We start from the raw sequence: 21,464 nt of genomic DNA, 5'->3' as shown, positions 1-21,464 counted from the left end.
AGCACTGGAGATTGAACTCAGGGGTGCTCACACAGAGCAGTCCTTTTTTTTTTTTTTTTTTTTAAAGACAGGGCCTTGCTAAGTTTCTGAGGCCTGGAACTTGGGATCCTCTAGGCAGCAGGATTTTTACCCATTGTTACTTCTGTGTATTATCAATGCCAGGGTCATCCCAGGGAAAAAGGCCTATACTTCTTACTATTATGAAAATAGTTTTGATCTCAGGGATCCCTTGTTTACCAGGCTAGCTTTAGACCCCAGTGATCTACTGCATGCTCACAGCCCTGAAGACCGTGTTCCCCCAAAATGCTATTGTGAGAGTACTCCTTCCATCAGAAGTTAAAAGTGGTCCCAAATTATTTCAAAAAAGTATCTTGTTAGGGAACTAACATACTGAGTGAAAATCTTCTCCAAGAGTTTTCTTGGATCAAGGAAGTCAGAGGAGAAAACACGATGAAGAAGTTATAACGTAGGAATTCCTTAAAGATAAGTGTTAAAAGGCAGTAGACAATAAAAGAAGTGCTACCTTGTGATTCTGAGCTTTTGAATCACATGACAAACACCCACCAAACCAAACCATTTCACATCCTCAACTGTCAAACCTCTTCAAAATGCCCGAGTTTACTCACCTTTGAAAATCCTTTCAGTTAGCTGCACTTGGTTTCAGATATTGTAGTTTTCCCTTCTTGGTTTTTTTTTTTTCTTTTCCTTTTCAGCTTTTTCGCTTCTGTGTCATATTTATAGATGTGAAACCTTGAACCACTGTGGCTAATAATGTGTACTTGCCTTTCTTCTAAGTCTTTGCTGCCTTAGCTCTTTCTTGGGTATTGTAACACTGTTGGTCTCATTTTGTGTGACACCACTTCATCCCCTCCCCGCCCCGCCCCGGTAAATTCTGTCAGGACAATGCGCCCAGGAGACTGCGCAGGAAGGGCGCCTTTTATAGAACTGGCCGTTCTTTTCCCATGGTCTCCATCCCCATTCCTAAGTCCATAAAGCCGCAACGCCCCTCCACTCCCGCCACGTTTTTGTACTGGGGATTGAACCCAGGGGCGCCTAAACACCGAGCCACAAACCCAGCTTTTTTTACTTTTTCTTTTTTAAATTTTGAAACAGGGTCTCGCTAAGTTGCTTAGGGCCTTACAGAATTGCCGAGAATGGCCTTGAACTTGCGATCCTCCTGCTTCAGCCTCCCTAAGCTAGGATTACAGGCGTGCGTCATCGCGCCCAGCAGGACCACAACTATCTCTATCTGGATCTGCTTAATTTCTACCAGGGTGTTCAGGTTGGCGGGCGTCTTCCTTGGGGGTATTTCCGTAAAACAGCTGAATCCCGCCTGGGTCATCCGTGGCTAAAGTCAAAGACACGTGCTCGCTCGTCTGGGAACCAATAGTAACTTTTGCAAAAGCTGCCTCCGGAAACCCCACGGTTCGCAGGCTGCTGCTTCTTTAGGAAGGGCACAGTTAAAAGATAACAAAACAAAAAACGCAAAGACGGGATATAAAGAAAGGCTTTGCCTCTGCAGTGGGGAGAGATGTTAAAGGGCAGCCGAAAAGAGTATGGGGAACTAACTCTACGTAAAATTCCTTTACTGTTCCCCGGGATGCAAGGCTGGGGAGAAGGGGGCGGAGAAGGGCTTGGGAGAATCTCTGGCCCTTTAAGGAGGAGGGTCGGACAGTAGACTCTGTACCTTTAAGAGTCTCTTTGTCTGGAAACCTTCTTATTTACCCTCCTGTGCTTCAACCAAACTTCGACCGGCGATTCACAGCGCTCCTCTACGCCGCCGCCCCTTACGCCAGGCTTGAGTCGGCTGCGCGTTTGTGGCTGACCCTAAACTTTACGCCGCCGGTAGAAACCTGCAGAGAGGGTGCGGGTGCCGGGGTCGCGGCCCAACGCTGCGCCGTTGGCGCATTGCGGGGCTCAGGGGCGGGGCTCCGGCGGGCGGGCCAATGGGCGGACAGGGGGCGGGGCCGAGTTCGGTTGTCTCGCGCCCTGGTGACAGCTCGCGCGTGCTGATGATGGCGGTAAATAGAGGGGGGCCGGGGAGGGGGCGGAGGAGGTGGGGAGGCAGCAAAGGGGGTAGCTCCAGGGGGTGTGGGACGGGGGCCGTAGAGGCCGCGACGGTCAGGGAGCCCACTCTGGGACTCGGAGGCGGGGACAGCAGTCTCCGGCACACTAGCCCTCCCCCTTAAAGAAGCAAAATCCTCACACACCGGGTGAGGGGCGACAAAGGCGGCGTGCGCCTCGCGGGCGGGAGGAGCGGCGACAGGGGGCGGGACCGCGGCGCCGGCGGTCTGGGGGCGCCCGGGGCGGGGGCCGGCGGGAGGCGAGAGCTGGAGCCGGGGCGCGCGGGCGCTTTATTTTGGTGGGGTGGGCGACCACTGGGTTTGGGTTAAAAGCCTGAAGGGGAGAGGTGAAGCAAGGTTCGGGGGCGGCCGGGGCGACCGGGCTGAGAATGAGATGAGGAGGATTAAGAGGAGAAAGGGTTAGAAGCCAGGGAGAGGAGTGAAAAAAGCCAGGCAAGGAGGTAGGAAGGAGGCAAAAGCCAGGGTGGGCGTTGAGGAAGACGGACCGGGAATGAGGTTAGGAGACCAGGGCTGGCAAGAGGGATTTTGAGGTTAGGAGCAAGATCGGGAGTCTGAAGGGGAAGGCTTTGAGGGGGGTGGTATTGGGGTGAGCGGTCCAGGGGTAAGAGTTGAGAGTGGAAGACAAGGAGGGGCAGAGCTGGGGTAATAGTTGGGAGTATGGGAGAGAGAGTGAATAAGAGCCAGACGTGACAAGGGTGTGAACTAGTGCAGAGCGAGATGAGCTGAAGGGCTAGGACCCGCGGTGGGGTGGGAATGACTGGCGCGTTCTGAGAAAGGTAAGGTTAGTCGGTGGGAGATGGGTGTGAATTCTGGAAAGCGAGGGGCAGCTAATCATACCCTGGACTAGAACCAGGTGGAGTCGGGAATAAGCCCACTAGAAGGGTGAAAGGAAAGATGAGAGATGGGCGTTTATAGGGCAATTCCAAAGGACCAGAAAAACTGAAAGGAGACTGGAGTAAGGGTTTAAGAAGTGATGGTGATCCGGGACAGGATAGCCGAGGAATTGTGTTAATTGAAGAGGTTCAGCAAGATCCAAGGTAAAAACAATGCGGTGAAGAGACAGGACTAAAAGCAGACGGTGAGAGCAGTAAGAAAGAGATGGGCCCCAGGATTTAAAGAATAGAATAGGGATTAAGGAAAGAGAACCGGGTTAAAGGAAGCTGGGGGAGTGTAGATGGATGTACAACGCGGGTAGATTGCGATGGGAGGGAATTGAATGTATCTGGGCCCGGGAGATGCTTCAGAAGGTCTGCTAGGGTCAGGGCACAAATTCTGTGGTGAAGGATCCAGTGTAGGGGCCCTTGGGTGCAGAAGAGGAGAAACCATGGTGAGTGAAAGGGGACCTAGAGACAGGGATAAAAACTGAAAAGGGCTAAGGTAGGGGGTGCAGGAAAGGAATTCTGTATTGAGAAGTGTGTGTTGAAAGTGTGAGTCCTTTTGTCCTTAAAAGTAGGAAATTCCAGAAACCTCTTTCTCTCTTAAAGGAATTTTGAATCCACTTCCACCTTTCATTGCTTTTAATTCAACTTTCATGTCCACTTTGAAAAAGATGAGACCCATTTTGATTTGATTTTCTTCTTGTGTGAAGGATAAAGTGTCAACTTTGGATACAGAAAATCTTTGCATTTCACTAATGCTGTGATAATGGGAGGATAGGTTGTGTTTATTTACAATGTGCCTGTGAAATGTGATAGTTTTGGTGTTGTAGCAGTGTTGTACCTGACAAGTGCTGGGCAGGGTGCTTTATCGCCAGCATTTCCGTTTTCACTGGAGAATGCACTATTGTTGGAATAGAGAAACATGAGAATCTTTTTGTTTTCCAGTAATCAATCAGGTTTCTGCTTGTTTTCAGTGACTGGAGAATATTGAGAAGTCATTTCATAGAGAGGCAGATAATCAACCTAGGAAGTTTACTGGGAAAGAGATTTAAACCAGGGCTTTGAGGGCATTGAGTGCCTAAGCTGCCTTTAGCTCTGTGTGGGACATTTCATACTCTGGTACACTGGTTTCACTAAATGAAAGGAAAGGAGAATTTCAGAGTTGTGGAGGATTTTAGAGTAGTGGAATTATCTTTTATGTTAAACAATGAATTTCTGAGTAATTTTTATACAAAAAAAATCTCTGCAAGATAATACTACAAACTGATGCCTTGGATAGCTCCACTGCCTGATTTTTTAGAATTTTTGACACTTTTGGAAATTAAGAGGAAGATAAGAAATTTGGGACAAATTTGGGTTGTAGTATTTTGCTTAAATGATTTGAAGCTTTTATGTTTAACTCAGAATATAAGTGAATACTAACTTTGCATTTGATGGTGCCAAGGTGTATAATATACATTGGAAAAATGCAAACTGTTCTAGAGAATCTTATTTGGGATTATTTCATTAGTGTACATTCAGATACCCAAAGATGATTTTTCTCCAGAGTTGTGTAGGGGCTGGAGATCTAGCTTAGTGGTAGAGACCCTGGGTTTGATCCCAAGCACTGGGGGTGGGCGGGGGAGTCTTATTTCAAAATTGTGTAAATTTTGGATTACTACTGTTTTGTGTCTAAATAGCACAAATTAGGTTTGTGGCATTTGTGAGAGTTAGCAAAGAGTAGGTTTTGATTTGTGACTATCAGAAACACTGGTTATTAATATATAGGAAAAATTTAGAATCTTAACTCTGGATTTAGCTCTTAACTGTGTTAGTGGCATGGTACTTAGTTCATGGTTTGTTTTCTGGATTCTGTTAAGCAACTGTTCAAGGTAAGTAGATTGACTTAGCAATTTAATGGGATTCTAAAAAACTACTATTTTTGCTGCTAAGTTTTGAGAGAATTAGTCTGAATATGTTAACTTTCAAGATGAATAATAAGTTTGATAGAAGGTACCTGTCTGAGGTGTGTGTGCATATTCCTTTCTTTGTAGATGTGTTTGGGCTGGTATTAGTGTGTGGTACTATGTATGGTATATGCCATTTTTATAATGTAATTATTTTAAACTTGATTTCTTTACATAAATTATCTGAGACATTTGATAGTGGTAAAAAAATAAAATATAAACTATAAGATCAAGTAAAGGAAAGAGTTCATTTGTGTCTTACCTTTGTTTCTTTGTGCTACCATGGTATGCTAAACCACTAATTATTATTGTGAATGGTTATTTTTCATTTGATATTTCTCAAGCTGAGAATGGATGATCTTTTAATTCAGATAATAACTATTAATAAGGGCACCAGTGATAAATTTAATCTGTATTTTCTTTGTTCATCAAATAGAATTCTACTCAACTTAATTTTGGTTATAATCTTATTTTCTAAGAAAAAAACTATTAGATTTATATTTGTATTAGTAGGTTGTACATAAGTAAATGTTTTTCTGATTAATCATAGAGTCTTTGGATGGGGAGAGACCTTGAAAGGACCTCTAGTTTATCCTGCAACTTCAGTCAATATCCCACTTAAATCATCCCAGGTAGATGAAAATTTATCCTGTTTTCTTATAAATCTTCAGTGGTAATGTGACAACCTTTGTAGATAATTTCTTCTGGGTTTTAGTCATTTTTTTTTTTTTTTTCTATCAGGAGGGTCTATCTTCTGTCTAAGCAACACACAGTTAATACTATATTTGTATTTATTTCCTTTTGCTCCTTTCTCAATTTTTAATTAAAAATGGCTGCTTACTATATTACTTTAGCTCTTTAGCTCTTCTTGAACTTCATAATAATAGCTAACACATGCATAATGCTTTAGTGCCAGACCCTGTTGTAAGCGCTTTGCAAGTTGTAATTCATTTACTCCTCACAGCAATCCTTTGAGTTGGCTACTATTACTGTTCTCATTTTATGTGTGATGAAGCAAAGGATCTTTGAGATTTAATGACTTGCCCAAGGTTATTACCTAAGACTTCCCTGTAGCTACTTGTTCAGTAGTTGAAAATCTGTTAGTACAAACAGATTATTATTATTATTATTATTTTTTGCTCAAATATTAGCCTAATGGTACATTTATTCTTTATTTAATTTTTGGCACTGGGCATTGAACCCAAGGCCTCACACATGCTGAGCATGCCCTTTAACATTGAGCTATACCTTCATCCCTTAATTTTTATTTTAGTTCAAAAGATAGAATTCTACAAGGAAGTGAGGATAGGATTCCAACCTTGGCTTTTTACTGGCAGAGTCTGTGCTCCAGTATTACTGCCACTTGACTTGTGGTCATCCTTTGCCATCTCTTCTCCAGGTTTAACAGTGCTGGTTTTGTTCACCTCTTAATGGGTCTTTTTTTTGCCAGTCCTTAAATTATTAAGGTGGTTCTGTTTTTAAACTTTTCTTACTTCCTTTCTAAGTAGGAAACCTGTGACAAACACCATGAGAACTGTGTATAATGCATAGATGACATCAAAGTCCAGAATGAAATAAAATAAAATAAAATAAAATCAAACAACCCCAAATCAGTTTTAAAATGCTTACTGCATTGCGTATTTTCTGCCTACTTTTTTAGCTATAATAGGCCCTGCACTTATACACTGTAATTGGTTTGCAGTGGAAAGACTATTGCTGTTTGAGGAAAAATGGAGCTTAGATTTAAGTGCAGACATACATAAGCAAAATCTTTTTAGATCCTTTTTTTTTTTTTTTTTTTTTTGGCTATATTCTCTCTCTCTCTTTTGCTTTTTTTTTTTTGATAAATTTTTAAAATATTTTTATTTTAGTTGTAGTTGGACACAATACCTTTATTTTATTTTTATGTGGTGCTAAGGATCAAACCCAGGGCCTCACACATGGTAGATGAGCTGCCTACCTCTAAGTCACAACCCCAGCCTTTCGGTAACTTAAAAAATTTTTTAAAAAAATTTTTCCTATATTCTCTTTCTGTATGCCTGTGTACGTAATTTACTAAGTACATTTATTCATGCTTTAATTTGGTTAAGTAAATCAATCTACTCATTTTTAAAAATCACTAAGAACTACTGAGTGGTCATATTAGCTAAGTATGTGAGTGGTTTGAAACCAGAAACAACCCTGTGAAAGGGAGCTTCTGTTGTTGATACTCTATTTTTTTAATGACTTAATTTTATTACTTATGGAAAAATGATACAAAGAACTTCTGAATACCTTTATTCAAAACTACCACTTGTGATTTTGCCCCATTCATTTTATCATTTTCTCTGTGTAAGGACTTTTAAACAAATAAAATTGGAGAAAGTGCAAATGGAGTAAGAATGTTTTTTGAGTGCTATATATTGGAAAGTTTGGTGTGTGTTTGATTTATCAAGCACTTAAAACAAAGGCATGTCAAGATTGGGTTTAGTGTGGATTTTATGATTGTGTAGTCTGTTGTTTTCAGTACATTCTGAAAAAAAAGAAAGATTCTTTCACCTGTGAATGACAGATATGTTGGCCCCTCCCATCAGTAACATTGTACCCCTCTATTGACAATCTTTCTAGCACCAGGCATGGTGTGTCCTTAGGCCATATGAGCTATTGTTGATGAATGGGTGATTATTGTTTGAGAAACAGGAGCCACAGAGCCCCTCAATACTACTATCAAAAAATATTTAGGTAAAATAATGTATTTAGGGGATCATTATGTAGCTTCAAAGAGCTAGAAAAGATCAAAGTGCCAAATGTATTGCTTTAAGTATGTTGATTGGGTTACTAAATAGTAGTATTTGATGAGGTAGTATGGATAAGGAGAGGATCAATAAAAATATCTTAACATTCCATGCCTGCCTTCAAAATCTAAATTTTTGAGTCTTTTTGATTGATGTCATATAAGGAAATTAACTGACCCACCTCCAGTCATCTACAAATCCTAATTAAAATGATAGCCTATCTATTTGATAAAGTTGTTATCTACAGAAAGGCTTGTCCAATTTAAGCAAAAGGAATATTAGCAGTATTCCGACAAATGTAAAATACAATACTTGTGGGCTGCTTTTCCTTTTCTCCCCCTGTTTAAGCTATTATCAAGCTATGAAATATAGCTCCTTATTAAAGCTGATTGTAATAATTAAAAACACTTCCCTTTCATAAGGACGGGAAAATTACAAATTATTTGGAAAGCATTGTTTCTAGTCATGCGTTATTGTTTCTGAGACATGGGCAGTTTTTAAAGACTGTAATACTGTTCCTTTTCCATTCACATGTTAATAGAAGTCTGGAAATTTCACTCTTCTGAAATGTTCAGGGTTGTTTTTATTATATGTCAAGTTGTAAACACCATTCTGTGACAGGTATTTTCTCTCTTTGTCTTCTTTTGAGCTAATTAGTAATTTACACTCTAGTAGCATCTCTTCCAGCCTCACTGTGTGAAAATGCCTGCTACTCCATGCCTTCCATGCACCCAGGGCTGGCAAATGATTGGGGGCAGATGTTGGTTAGCACATCGAAGGATCAGGCATAAAATGCATTTTTATATTGTGTTTTTAAAGGCTTTTGTGTATGTGTTTCCCCATCTCCACCATCTCCTCTGCAAACAGGAATATTAGGACCTTCTGTAACCTAGAGCTGTTGCCCTTGATTCAGTTTGGGGTTTTCAATTCTGTCCCCCACCCCCACCCCCACATTGTGGGATTTGGGGAGGATTAGCAGGGCAGTCTGGCATAGTTTAGAGCCCAGGAAGCTGGTCTTCACTGTTCCCTCCCATCAGAATGTGAAGACCCAGGCATTGTTTTTAGAACCCACCCAGCAGTGTTTCTCTTGCTGGGGAAGTTGTGTGATTGATGGGACAGCAGTCCTTTGCTAGTTAGGAGATGCTTTTCTATAACACTCTATATCTCTCCAAAGGAAGGGGAGGTCCTACCTTTGTGTCAGATTTTTCAAAATACAGCTGAGAGTGACCAGAAGATAATTTATAGCTTGGTTTTAGCATTTTGTCACATTGGGGTCCTGTTCTTTCCAGTCTCCTGCTCTCTCTTTCTTCAGTCTGATGTGGGAAAGATGTATAGCATCTGTCATATGTTCACTTGGATGAACCATGTGGGCACATTAAAACAGCAAGGGCATTTGACTTTTAAATAGTATTAAGGATCAGTTTGTTTTGTGAATATGAATTTCAGTTGAAAATTACTAAGTAAGGGTAGATAGAATTTTACTGGTTTGTTTTGAATCCAAAATGTTCTACAATGCCAGATAATTTGTGTGGTACTTATTTTTGCAGTTGTGGATACTAATTTATCAGGATAATAAGGTCAAAATTACTGTTAGAGCTAATTAAATTTTCCTTGACAAAATTTGTTACCTGGAGATGGCCACAAAGAAAATCAGGTAAGAAAATGTGTGAATAGCTCAGTTCAGCCGTCATTGCTAATAGCATTATAGTCAATAGACATGGAGCCCTTTACAGTGAATCAGCACTCAGGCACAAAAGTCATCTCATTTATACATGCATTTATAAAGTATGTGGTGCTGTGCTGGTGTTTTGTTTTTATAAACCAAAATGTCTAGAATATTCATGTGGCTCTTGCTAACATTTACTTCTCTTACTCTCTCTCCTTTTTCTATATTCTAATATAGCCACCTATGTCTTATTTTTATTGGATGCCCATGGCTGAGTACCAATTGTACCTTTGTACCTTGTAACATCTAAAGAGGTCAAATGTCATATTAATAAACAACACTGTATATAAAAAAGTGAAATATTATCAAAGTGAACTAATCAGAGGGTGTTGTAAATGCAATTGAGAAAGTGAATACATGACTATCCATGTGCTATATGTATTAAAAGAAATGTTTCTACAGTGTATATCATAGCTCTGAAGAGCTTATAGCAATGTATTTCAAGTGTATTTTAAGACATCTGTCTCATTTTTAGTTGGCATCATTGTGCTCAAAACCCAAATTGGTTAGACATTAACAGTCTTCCCAAATATACTGTTAATGTGATTTTTGAATTTTTTTCTCCATAGGCAGTTTAGCTTAGTGTGCAACTAATAATAAATTCAAAATATACCTGACCTCTAAATTCAGTAATCCCAATCATTTAAATAAGTATAAAATGAAACATGTAATTATACCGTTTTACTTATCAGATTGAGGAAAATTTTAAAAATTGATGTTAGTTAATAGTGGATGGGATGTAGGGACATTGGCAGGGATATAAGTTTTCTTGGAAGTAAATTTGGCAATGTCTGTTGGAACTTAAAATGTACATATCTACTTCTAGGAATTTGTCCTAAATAACATACACTTGTGTGAAAAATAGGAGTATAAAGTTTTTCTTTCCAGCATTGCTGGTTATAACAGATGATGTTCGTCAGTCAGAGATTAATTAAACAACGTATGATAGGTCCACACAGAACACCATTTAGCTTTTCCAAATGCATAGATCTCTATTTGTTCATGTGGAAAGATGCCACTAATTTATTTTTAAAAGTTACATTATAGCCAGGTACTGGTACATGCCTGTAATCCCAGCTACGAGGGAGGCTGAGTCCAGAGGGTTATAAATTTGAGGCCAGTCAATGAGATCCTGCTCAGTGGTGGAGCACTTGTCTAGCATGTGTGAAGCACTGGGTTCAATCCTCAGCATTAAGTAAGATAAATAAAGGTATTGTGTCCATCTACAACTAAAAATATTAAAAAAAAAAAAAAGGGCTGGGAATGTAGCTCAGTGGTTGAATGCTTGCCTAGCATGCATGAGTTCCTGGGTTTGGTCCCCAGTACCACCAAAAAAAAAAAAAGAAAGAAAGAAAGAAAAAAGAGAGGGTCATGTTGTAGAACAATATAGAATACTCCTTTTTTTTTTTTTTTGTAAAATGTTAAGTTCACTTTTTACTCTGTATACTTTTGGTGCTTAATTTTAACAAGCACAGGATGGGTCATTTAACTGAGAACATTTTTATGAAAGAACTTCCTGTAGTAGTAGATAAGAAAGAGATCAACCATGTAAAGAGCTGTTTCATTTATGTGAATACTAAGTCAAGGTTTTGAGTCAGAAATGAGGACTGAAATGGCAGAAAGAGGGCATATAGTAGAAGTTAAGGCCAATTGGTGGAGGTTTTAAAGGTAATGGTAGAGAAACCTGCATTTGATTCAAAAAATGATCTGTAAAATGGGATGATAATTAGTACCTAGTCTATTGGATGGTTGTGAGGAATCACTTAAATAATACAAATAAAATGTGTGAATAGTTTCCGGCAGACAGTAACACCCATTGAGAATTATATTATCTTTTGTAAGCCAGTGTAAATTACTTTTACCTTTTATCATGTACAGTGATGGTTCCATTGACCCCCACTGACAGATCATGTAGTTTTGGTACTAAGGATTTAACCCAGGGTGCTCTGCCACTAAGCCACATCTCAAGCCGTTTTTATTTTTATTTTGAGATAGGCTTTGCTAAATTGCTTAAGACCTTGATAAATTGCTGAAGCTGGCCTTGAACTTGGTAGTCTTCCTGCCTCAGCCTCCTGAGGTGCTAGGAGTTTAGGTGTGCACTACCATGGCTGGCCAGATCATGTAGTTTAAAGTTTTTCAAATAATATTGGTGGTTGGCCTAAATATTCTTATTCTTCACCTTTGGATCTTCCTACCTATTGACACTTACTATTAAACTTTGAAATACTAAAGTAAAGTATTGCAATTTATCTTATTAGGCATATAATATCTTATACGTTGCTATTAGTCTTCTTTATCAATATTATATATACGAGTTAACATTTAGGATTTGTGTCATTTCGTGTTTAAAAGGGGAGAGGAGACAAATACCTTTTTTTTTTTTTGAAAATGCCATTCATTTTCTGTGCCCAGGGGATGTGGGATAGACAGTCACATTGCATGTTAATCAGTTTTCATTAGCAGGGTGGTGTAATGAGCATATTAACTACAACACCTACATTGGCAGCCAGCAGTCTGCTTGTGAAATCTTTAAGAAAACATAAATCTGGTGAGAAGTTCCTGAGCAGTTGAAATATCTTTGGGAGAAAATTAAACCAAGCAAATAAAGAGACTTCCTCCTTCATAAAGTAATTGTTTTACCATTGAAAACCATGAAAAAAGATGTCTTATCTGTGGACTAAAATGTGGCTGTTTTAGTCAGCTATTTTGCTGCTGTGACTAAAGGAGCTGACCAGAACAATTGTACAGGAGGAAAAGTTTATTTGGGGGCTCACGGTTTCAGAAGTCCAAGTCTGTGGAGCTCTAGGTGATGCAGGACATCATAGCATAAGAGTGTGGCAGAGGGAAGCAGCTTACATGGTGATCAGAAAGCAGATCGACCCACCGCCCACTCGACAGATATACCCAATTCCTGCCTCCTCCAGCCACACCCTACCACTTCAATTACCACTCAGTAAATCCCTATCAGGGGATTAAATCACTGATCGAGTTAAGACTCTTACAACCCAATCATTTCTTTGAACCTTCTTACATTGTCTCATATGTGAGCTTTTGGGGGGATACCACATCTAAACTATATCAGTGACAGTGTTATTTATGTAGAGTTTCAGAGTTCTTTTTGTATCTGGACTTATCCTTTACAGAACTTCAGGTGTAATTCATTTGATTAAAAGGTTTTATAAAAATATTCTATATATTCTAATGTAAGTTAAAGAATATCTTTTGGCTCATGCCAGTGGCTCAGGAAGCTGAGGCAGGAGGATTACAAGTTTGCCAGTGTCAACAATACAGCAAGGCCCTAAGCAACTTAGTGAGACCCTGTCTTTTTTTTTTTTTTTAATTTTTTTTAGATGTTGATGGACCTTTATTTTGTTTATTTATTTATACTCAGTGCTGAGAATCGAACTCAGTGCCTCACACATGCTAGGCAAGTGCTCTCCCACTGGGCCACAACTACAGCCCAGAGACCCTGTCTTAAAGGTAAAAAAATAAAAAGGTCTGGGGATGTAGTTCAGTGGTGAAGTGCCTCTGGATTCAGTACCCAGAAAACTGACCTCCTCCCCCCAAAAGAATATCTTTTGAGGTTTTTTTTTTTTTTTAAAAAAAGCCTTCAGATATAAGAAAAGTTTTTGTTCAAAGATAGTTCTTGGCACTCATGAGGTATTCAGTAAGTTTTAATTGAGTATTTAATGTATGCATGAATGAAAAGTATCATTTGTGAATATGGACTTCATATTCCTTGATTTGGGTACAGTCTGGCATCGTTGTTCAGAGATCTTCTGTTCAGCTCTGTCCTATGCCCATTTCTCTCCCCTACCTCACAGGCACACTCTCTAATGTGTCTGATATTTGTCCTTGATTCTATATGTATCTTTGTAAAATACTTAGTGAGGGGCTGGGGTTGTGGCTCAGCAGTAGAGCACTTGCCTAGCACGTGTGAGGCCCTAGGTTCGATCCTCAGCACTACGTAAAAATAAATAAATAAAATTAAGTTTTTTTTTTAAAGTAAAATACTTAGTGAAATTTTTTTGTATCTTTAATTATAAAATAGCTCGTTACACCATACTTTCGTAGAATTTGGCTGTAGAATTCTCCACATAAAAATGCCATAGATCCTACTCTGATTTTTAATCTTTTCACTCAGCACTGTTTTTAGATCTATTTATGCTGAATGTAGTTTTTGCTGATTGTTCCTAACTGTAGCATAGTATTCTATGGTGTGCATCCATTCCCATAGCAGTGGACACACAGGCTGCCACAAACAATGCTACCAGTGTCCATTATGAACATATTGAGAATTTCCGGGATGCAGACTCAGGAGGGCCATTATGATGTAAGTGCTATTAGGTGCTGAATGATTGTATAGTGTACACCCGATAAGCATTGTGTTCCTATAACCTCTTAAAACTTGGTATTGTCCACATTTAGAAAACATTTTTGCCATTTAATACCGTCTCAATATGTATTTCTAATTATCAGTGAATTTGAGCATTTCTTCGTATTCTAGTTGGCTGTTTGCTGCTTTTATGTGAATTGCCTCTTCATGTCTTGTTTCCTGAGTTTTTCTTGTTGACTCATAGAATCAACGAGGTTGATTTTTCTTGTTGATTTTTTATGAATATAAAATCCCTGGGTGGTTTTGAATCATGTGAATATCATTTCCTTGGGTATCATTATTAATTTTTTCATGTAGTTGAATCCGTAATTTTTTAGCCTTAATATTTATTTTCCTTATTAGTGCTCCTTGGACTTAGGTCTCTCAGATTATTTATTATTTTTAGCTTTATAGTTTTACTTTTCTCATTAAGTTTTTAATGTATATGGAACAATTTTTCTCCTTTTCTTCCTGTGATTGAACCCATGGCCTCTTGCATGCTAAGCAAATGCTCTACCACTGAGACTTAGTCCCCTTTTGTAATTTTGATTGAGATTGTGCTTTCAGATTGATTTAGCAAGACTTGGCATCTTTTTGCAAAGTCAACTTATTCCTTTTATAAGCATGAAAGAGTGAATAGTATTTCTTAAAATTTTTATTTATTGTTATAGAACTGGGGATTGAACCTGGGGGTACTCTACCTCTGAGCTACATCCCCAGCTTTTTAAATTTTATTTGTTTTATCTTTTTGTGGTATTGGGGATTGAAATCAGGATCTCTCACATGCCAGGCAAATGCTCTAATATATCCTCAACACTTTTCAAATTTTCAGATAGAGCTTTCTAAGTTGGTGAAGCTGGCCTCAAATTTGTGATCCTCCTACCTGAGCTTCCCAAACAGCTGGGATTACAGGTCTGCTGGAATGTACCTGGCTCTTCTTTATTTCCAGAGAAGATCTTGCTAAGTTGCTGAGGCTGACCTCCAACTTTCCTCCTGCCTTGGCCTCCCAAGTAGCTGGGATTATAACAGACAATGCACCACTACATCCAGCTATTTTTTTTTTGTTGTTGTTTATAAAGCTAGAGGAAATTTGGGATATACATATATTTTATAAGGTAATAATGTATGTTATCAGACTTTACAAAAAAGAAAGCTGGGCATAGTGGTATGTGCCTGTAGTTCCACTAACTCAGGAGACTGAGGCTATGAGGTGTCTCCTGAAAGCTCCTGTGTTAATGCAGGTATAGCCAGAGGTAAAATGGTTAGATTGGGAGAGCTGTAACCTGTCAGCCCATCCCAGTTTAAATGGCCTGACTGGGTGTTAACTGCAGGCAGGTAGGATGAGTTGGAGGAGGTGGGACACTGGGGGCATGCCCACTGTGCCTCTTCCCTATGGCCCTTCTCTCCCTCTGTCTCCTTTCTAGCCACCTTTAGGTGAACTTCTTTCCTTGGTCTTGCTCTTTGGCCATGATGTCCTGCTTCATTTTGGGACTCAGCAATGCACTGAGACCTGAAACCATGAGCCCCAAATAAACTTTCCTTCCTATAAGTTGTCCTTGTCAGGTTACTTTGGTAGAAGCAATGCAAAACTGACTAAAACAAGGATTTTCTCTCTCTCTCTCTCTCTCTCTCTCTCTCTTTTTTTTTTTTTTTTTTTGGTACCAGGGATTGAACCCAGGAGTGCTTCACCACTGAGACATATTCTTAACCTTTTTATGTTTTATTTTGAGACAGGGAGTTGCTAAGTTGCTGGGGCTGGCTGGCTTTGAACTCACAGTCCTCCTGCCTCAGTCTCCTGAGTTGCTGGGATTACAGGTGTGTGATATCGTGCCCGGCTAAAACAAGCATCTTTTGAGCCTACAAATTCAAAGTCAGATCGAGCAATATTTTGAGACCTCCCCCTCCCGTCTCAAAAACAAAAACAAAAGAAAATTTAAACAGAGCATAAAGTAAATTTTTATTCCAGATTTTAGGAGACCATGAAACATTCTATTTAAAAACTATTGGTATGCTGTAGGTAAAATACTTTGCTAGTAATCTATTCTTATCTTCATTTATGCTGAAAAATGGGGGGCAAATGTGTTTACCAAGGTAGCTTTGGTATGGTTTAGTTTTAAAAAATATTTCCATGGTCAGAAATGAATAGAATGTCAAAAAATAACAAAACCAGAGTTTGCTATTTCTGTGTTTGCAGTTTACTTAGATGTCAGAAAATGGAGTAAATAACAAGCCACACCTTCTATCTGCCTTCTCACAATGACCCTAATGTGATTAATAAGTATGGTTTTAATACTCCTTCATTATTAGTGGATGATAGCAAATACTTTATCCCTCATTTTGCTATGAAAAGGCAATAGAAAATATAGCTTTCTTAATTTTGAAAGTATCTGGAGATATAGAGAACAGCATATTTTGTAATTCAGATGTCAGTTGTTGGGGTCTTAGAGGAAGCTGGGCAGCAGTTGTTTCTGGTTTGTGCGTAGGTTCTGCTCTTTCTTGTTTCAGTCTTCAGAAATGGGTCAGTGACTGACTCAGAATGATCTTCACCTGTTCCAACAGGCATGAAGTATATGTGCTTCCTTTCCCTAAGGATGCAATATAGTTGTTTTTTTTTTTTAAATGTGTTTTCATTTCTGACCAAAACGTGAAGCAAACCGATTGTTCTGCAATTTTTCAAAACTATTTTTTAATTGTAGATGGACACAATATCCTTATTTTATCCATTTATTTTTATGTGGTGCTGAGGATCAAACACAGTGCTAGACAAGCCTCACATGTGCCAGGCAAGCACTCTACCACTGAACTACATCCCCAGCCCTGTTCAGAAATTTTATGATAAGCTATTCTCTAGAGCTGCATAGTTCTCATCCTGGGATCTACTTTCTCCCATGTCCTAGGTATTTCCTTTGCCTTCCTATGTTGAAAATGGCACCACCCCCAACCCCAGTGTTTCCTGGACCTCATATCTTCCTGCTTTGTCATTTCTACTTAATTTTGTGGAGCCACCTCTTCTAGAAGCTCTGGAGGGAACCATGCATGGGATGTACATTATTTGTAAATCTGCAGGTACGAAAGTTATTCATTTAAGAAAAAATTACCTAATCATTGATTTATAGTTTTCCTGGTTATAGAATTCTAGATTGGAGACTATTTTCTCTGAGTTCAACAGGCATTGCTCTGTTGACGTCTACCTTCTGTTGCTCCCATTGAGAAGTCTAATGCTATTCTGATTCTTGATTCTTTTTGCCTCCCTAGAGATGTTATGAAATTTTACGGTAACCTGATTCACTCTGGGCCTTATTGTATCTGTTATTCTGGGAATTCTGAGGGCCTTTTCAATTTAGAAACATTTTTCCCCCCACTTCTGGAAGATTTTCTTAATTTTTAACTGATCTTTTTCTCCTCTGTCTTACCCTTAGCTTCCCCTATTCTTTCTCTCTGGAACTTGTTTATTTATTTATTATTTTGGTACTGAGATTTTTTTTTTTTTTTAGTTGTAGATGGACAGAATACTTTTTAAAAAAAATTTTATTTGTTTATTTTTATATGGTACCAGGGATCAAGCCCAGTGCCTCACACATGCTAGGCAAGCGCTCTATCACTAAGCTCCAATCCCAGCCCCTACCCAGCCCTTTTTATCTTTTATTTTGAGACAGGGTCTTGCCAAATTGCTTAGGGCCTCACTAAGTTGCTGAGGCTGGGCTCAAACTTGCCATCTTCCTTTCTCAGCCTCCTGAATGCCAGGATTATAGGCCTGCACCACCAGATCTGTCTTGAAACTTACTGTGTTGGGACTTCTGGACTGAAAAGTTCTATAATTTCCTCATCTTTTATATTTTCCATCTGTTTGTCTCTTGGTTTACTTTCTGATAAGTGTCTTGGCCTTGTAATTAGTTCTATATTTTTGCCGTCATTTAAATTTTTTTTATCTGAATGTTACTTTTTAATACTCTTGTATTTTTTTTGTTTTATAGATGGAATAACTCCTGAGTATGTTAATTATAAAGTTTTAAAAAAGTTTATTCAGCTTCCTTTACTCTCTCAATTTCCTTAAAATACCTTTATTTATTTGTTTTGGTCTTTCATTTAGGGAGTTTTTAAAAATATACAAGGGTTTTTACACATATTCAGGAGTGAGCCTCTGAAAAACCGAAAGCTGACTTTGCCAAAGTGCAAATTCTGAAAGTTAGTGGTGGTAGTTATTATTATTATTGTGGTACTGGGCATTGAATCCAGGGGCACTCCACCACTGAGTTATACTCCCAGCCCTTTCCATTTGTTAAATTTGAGGCAGGTTTCACTAAATTGCTGAGGCTGCATGATTTGCCATCCTCCTGCCTCAGACTCCCAAGTAGCAAGGATTACAGGTGTGTGCCATGGTTCCCTGCCTGGTAGTCTTCATTATGAGGTGATTAGCCAGGGACCCAACTTTTTAGAGATGGCCCTGCTAGCAGTCAGTAAATGTAGTTTTTCTCTTGGACATGGCTTATCAATCTGACTGCAGCGTTTGGGGGCTGAGTGGGGATACCTTCAGAATATTTGTCTTAATTCCAATATTTTTTAGACAGGTGGGTTGCCCCTAGTTGTTCCTAAGTTCATAGTCTATTTACTAATCTTTTTAGAGAGAGAACTCTCATTTTCTGCCCAGTAGCTGCTGGGAATCAGACTGGAGTGTTTCTTTCTCTCTCTCTCTCTCTCTCTCTCTCTCTCTCTCTCTCTCTCTCTCTCTCTCTCTCTCTCTTTCTCTTTTCCAGCCCTACCTTCTGATCCCCCTTTCAGAGGCATTCTGAGTTTTTCTGATGGACAGTTCAGTTTGCTCGGGGCTTCTGCTCAACATGGGTTTTAGCCTTCTTTGTCTTGTTGAATCAAATAACTTACTAATTTGTTTTTCTTCTTCCACAACTTTCTTGTATTCACAACAAAAAATAAGTATGTAAAGTGATGGATATGTCAGTTAGCTAGATTTAACCATTTCACAGTGCATAGACATATTAAAAAATCACTTTGTACATTGCAAATATACACTGTTTTGTCAACTATACCTTAGTAAATATAGCTTCTCTAAATGGAGGATTAAAACAACTCCTCCTCTTCCTCTCTCCCATCCTTCACTGAGATTGAATACAGGGGTGCTCTACCACTACAACCCCAGTCCTTTTTATTTGTAGACATGAGTCTTACTAGGTTTTTGAGGCTGGCCTTGAACTTGAGACACTCCTGACTCTGCCTCCCTAGTTACTGGGATTACAGGCCTGAGCCCATCATCTTCACTCATCTAAACTAGAATTGACCCCTTTTGTAGTGTTCTTTTTCTTCCACATATGGCTCTATCTTTTCCTTTTAAACTAACTGGAAATAGAAGCCCTTTCCTATTCTACTTCTCCTCCTTTTCTTCCTCCTTCTCCTCCTTCTCATCATTATCATTACTATTATTGTTGTTATTTTTTGCAGTGTTGGGGATCCAGCCCAAAGCTTTGTGTATGCTAGGCAAGCATTCTACCACTGAGCTACATTCCCAGCCTTTAGAAACCCTATTTCCATTAGTTATGTCACCCAGGTATCCTGTTAATTTACTCTAGGATTGAAGTCACAGTTATTTGTGAAATTAAAAAATTTTATTTTATGGCCAGTTGTGGTGGCACATGCCTGTGATCTTAGTGGCTCTGGAGGCTGAGGCAGGAGGATCATAAGTTCAGAGACAGTCTCAGCAAAAGCAAGGCACTAAGTAACTCAGTGAGACCCAGTCTCTAAATAAACAATACAAAATAAGTCTGGGATGTGGCTCAGTGGTCAAGTGCCCCTGAGTTCAATCCCCAGTACCTCCACCCCAATAATATTTTTTTTTAAAGAGAGAGAGAAAGAGAGAGAATTTTTAATATTTATTTTTTAGTTTTCGGCGGACACAACATCTTTGTTTGTATGTGGTGCTCAGGATCGAACCTGGGCCACATGCATGCCAGGCGAGCGTGCTACCGCTTGAGCCACATCCCCAGCCCCTCCAATATGTTTTATTCCTTGTTAATATTTGGGGGTCTCATTTTATTTGAATGAACTTTAAAACTTGAGAAAATTTGCTGGACATGGTGGCACACGCCTTAATTCTGGTGGTTTGGGAGGCTGAGACAGGAAGATTGCCAGTTCAAGAACAGCCTCAGCAACTGAATAAGGCCTAAGCAACTTACAGAGACTCTGTCTCAAAATTAAAAATAAAAAGGGATGGGGTTGTATCTCAGTGGTCAATTGCCCCTGGGTTAAATTCCTAGTAAAAAACAAAAACAAAAAACAAAACTTGGAGAAAATTTGTGTCTTACCATTTAAAGATATTCATGTTTTAAAGAATTTATATTGAGTATTTAAAATGTTTCTTTTTTCTTACTACTTACTATTCCCTTTCTCTCAGTGGGTTCAAGTTCTTTGTGAGAGAGGATGGGAATTCTTTGCTTAATATGATTATGACTGGTAAAATATGTAGAACAAATTAGTTTACCTGTAAAAATGTCAACAGATTTCCTTGGAGAAATTTCTAGAAAGATTTCTTTTTTTTTTTTTTTAAAGAGAGAGTGAGAGAGGAGAGAGAGAGAGAGAGAGAGAGAGAGAGAGAGTTTTTAATATTTATTTTTTAGTTCTCGGCGGACACAACATCTTTGTTGGTATGTGGTGCTGAGGATCGAACCCGGGCCGCACGCATGCCAGGTGAGCGCGCTACCGCTTGAGCCACATCCCCAGCCCTAGAAAGATTTCTTTACTCAGTTTTTAACCCCTCTCTTCCAAAACTCCTTCTTCCATTTAACCCCATGCTACATAAATCTTTGCTCTTATTTCTCCTTCTCTCCTATCTTTTATAATTTGTAAACTTTGCCCCCATGTTCCGCTGAATTCATTATATGTCAGCATATAATTCTCTGCCGATTTTCCCTTATGTGTAAAAGCCTTGAACAGAAACCTTGCTTTGTACTTTTGACACAGCTATTTATGGGGCACCTTCTTTGACTAAAGCACTGGGCTCCTCTGTAGTTTTAGCATCTTTTGGGGTTCATGTTGGGTCTTCAACAGATCCTGATGGATGGTATAAATTCACCCTCTTTCTAGTCACTGTCATGAGACAATTGAAGAATGGGCTGTGCCCCTTTCTGTGACAGTGGTAACTAGTAATAACAGCTGGGAGCAGAGTGGAGAAAGCCTGTTTTTCAGAAGCTAAGGGAATTCAAGTTCCCTTATCTGGAGAGCAAACCTGTTAGAAGATAAGCCCACTGAGATTCCTTACAACCTCCAGATTTGTGACCATAAAGAGGTGTTCCCGTGAATCAGTGACACCCTTTTGTAACAGCCAAACCACAAAGAAAAATAATATCTCTTATTATTGAGTGGAATCCAATGAAATTTTTGCTTGGCTAAGTAAACTATATAGCAAGCCATCTGAAGTTACCTGCAAAAAGTCAACAGATTTATTTTCCCTCTCTTCTAAGGTTAAACAATGCATTCTTGTTACTATGCTTGGGAGATGCATTAGTTTTTATCTTTTTTTTTTTTTTAAAGAGAGAGTGAAAGAGGAGAGAGAGAGAGAGAGAGAGAATTTTTTAAAAAATATTTATTATTTTTCAGTTCTTGGCGGAACACAACATCTTTGTTGCTATGTGGTGCTGAGGATCGAACCCGGGCCGCACGCATGCCAGGCGAGCGT

General features: G+C 39.2%; 1 protein-coding gene across 10 annotated transcripts in view; it reads left to right on the top strand.

The window, feature by feature from the left end:
• Window positions 1–21,464, top strand: part of USP49 (ubiquitin specific peptidase 49) — a 103,191-nt gene that overhangs the window by 6,622 nt on the left and 75,105 nt on the right. For 4 of the 10 annotated variants that reach the window (XM_081295479.1, XM_081295482.1, XM_081295480.1 and 1 more), the window contains exons 1-2: window positions 2,099–2,213; window positions 5,459–5,540. The exons of 1 other annotated variant lie outside the window; for it this stretch is intronic. The gene's annotated coding sequence lies outside the window, so the exon portion shown is untranslated. Of the gene's footprint in view, window positions 1–1,410; window positions 1,818–1,989; window positions 2,022–2,098; window positions 2,214–3,257; window positions 3,412–5,458; window positions 5,541–21,464 lie in introns of those variants that run through there. 5 more of the 10 variants (XM_081295485.1, XM_081295484.1, XM_081295483.1 and 2 more) reach the window with 5 other exon arrangements.

Source organism: Spermophilus citellus, assembly GCF_964194105.1.
Source record: "Spermophilus citellus genome assembly, chromosome: 5".
Lineage (NCBI taxonomy): Eukaryota > Metazoa > Chordata > Mammalia > Rodentia > Sciuridae > Spermophilus > Spermophilus citellus.
The sequence above is the reverse complement of the archived record's forward strand: the minus strand, read 5'-3'. Positions and strand labels throughout refer to the sequence as shown.